General features: G+C 34.2%; 1 long non-coding RNA gene across 1 annotated transcript; it reads right to left on the reverse strand.

Moving 5' to 3' along the window:
• Positions 1–229: 229 nt before the first annotated feature.
• On the reverse strand, positions 230–1,902 carry LOC140836215 (uncharacterized). Its single transcript, XR_012119031.1, has 2 exons — positions 1,327–1,902; positions 230–754 (listed from the first exon to the last, which is right to left on the reverse strand). It is a non-coding gene; the product is annotated as an uncharacterized lncRNA (long non-coding RNA).
• Between the last annotated feature and the right edge of the window lie 372 nt (positions 1,903–2,274).

The following is a 2,274-nucleotide window of genomic DNA, read 5'->3' on the forward strand; positions in this document are numbered from 1 at the left end:
ATATATGAAGAATAATATAGTAGACTTTTGATTATTTGAAATTCTTAAATTTTTTTATCCAAACAACATATTCCTAATTAATGTATTTAAAAACCACTTTGAAATTATATGTTAATCGAAGCAAATAATTTCATAAAGAAATCCACTTTCAAATCTGAATCATTTCATGTCAGCGCAACTTGATGAAATTTGCTATGATAGGCTGATATAGCTAATGTACTTAGAAAATTGTGAATAAAATGTTCAATCACAAAAAGAAGTACATTTACACAGAGAGAAATAGTCTCAAGTGATTGTTGCAAAAAAAAAAAAAAAAATGGGGAAAAAAAATAAAAAAAAATTTGGCCAATAGATTGCATTTTCACTTTCCACTAACATGATGCAAGTGAAGTTCAAACTTTAAATGAGATGGGTAAAATGTCTTTTTCGCCCCTTTACTCATTGGTCCTCCTTTTTCTTAGGCATCTTATCCATCCCAATCTTGCTTTTGATCCTTTTACCTTTCTTCTCTTGCATCTATTTTCTTTCTTGGACTTGTTCCATCTAAAGAGATTGAAGAACCGACCAACCCGTCTTCGCCACCTCAGCATTCCACGTGGCTTTAAGTGCTCCAACACACTCTTCTTCTCGACCTTGTTCCCATTTCCATCACCCCAAGATTTGTCACATTGTAGGTTGATGGGTATTTTGGGGATTTTATCCTTGTCCCACGAGGCCACACCATTTGCTTCAAACTTGATGGATATGAAAGAGTCTGAGCATAGACGTAAAGAAAAAACCCAATCATGTGTAAATGTGATTGAATTCATTGCCATAAGGTCACTTCCATATCACATTGTCGTAAAATAAAAGATCGTCATAATCTAATCGAACCATCGTCGATATTTCAAGTTTAAAACGATATTTCGAGAACAAACAAAACACGAAATTCATTAATGTATGCAGGGGCGGAGCCATGTGCTCTTTTAAACCCTAGGTGATCTAATTTTTTTTAAAAAAAATATATAAATATAAATTTTGTATAATTTTGAAATAATATGATATTAATTCGGTATATTAATTTAAAATATTAAAAAAGTTTAGAGTTTAAAATTCTCACATGGACAGAGTCATGTTTCTGACTGTGCTAATGAACATATGTCAAGTAAAACGATAGCGATTTCATACATAATTCATATGTTTGATAAATTGATGAAGGTGTGATTGAAAGAATTTATACGTAAATGAAAGAATGAAGAAAGCTGGGAATGGTTCTCCATGAAAAAACCCAGTTTCCGTTTCCTCGAAAAACAAACAAAATGAAGAAGAAAATGGAGCTGAAATCACCTTCTTGGCTGCAGAGAGACGAAGAACATGCATCAGAGTCGTCGGATTTCTTTCCCTGCCTTAAATTCTCCACCCGATTGACGAATCTCGTGAGCGCGAAAACCTTCTTCAGACTGCAGAAAGTGTGGTGGAAATGGTGCTTCGCTCTCTTCTGATCGGAGGCTACGGCGGAGAGCCTCTCCTGCAAGCAGAAGGAGCAGACTCCGATCACCATCTCCCTCGGGTGAAAATAGCAGCAGATTCTCTCGCCCCCATCTTCGTCTTCTTCGTTTCTGCAATCACCCATCTTCTTCGATTTTTGTGTGTGTGTGTTTATACATACATACATACATATATATATATATACTATATATATATATATATATATATATATATATATATATGCTGGAGGTGCAGAAGAACATGTACTTTACCTTATGGATAGAAGGCGGCCACGTTGGTGGTGTAATGGAGCCAAAAGAGCGCGACCGAATGAAATCATCTGCTCCATTTTTTAAATATTATATAAAATGGGTTGGAGGAGAGCTGGAGCTCGAGCGAAGAGAATTTTAAGTTAAACCTGACTCGAGCTAGGTTGGAGCTGAGATTGGTTTGGACATTGGTCGGATTTAGGACACTAAATGAATTGAGTTGGTTCGTGAATTTTTATAACGATTCAATAAATATTTGATTTGTATTTGAATTAGAGCCAAAATCAAACATGTTCTAAATGTGAGCCTTAAATTTTTACTAAATTTGACTCGATTCGATTCATTTACAATTCAATTGGATCGGTTGGGTGGATTATAATATGTTGTATGCATGGTTAAATGTGAATTTTCTATATTCTATAAAACGAAAATGGCAAATTGATTTCGACTTTTATAGCTCACACTTTAAAACGGAAAAAAGAAATAGAGATATTCTAAAAAATAATAGAAAAACAAATCAAATCCAGAGTCAAACAAA

Source organism: Primulina eburnea, chromosome 7 (genome assembly GCF_022965805.1).
Source record: "Primulina eburnea isolate SZY01 chromosome 7, ASM2296580v1, whole genome shotgun sequence".
NCBI lineage: Eukaryota > Viridiplantae > Streptophyta > Magnoliopsida > Lamiales > Gesneriaceae > Primulina > Primulina eburnea.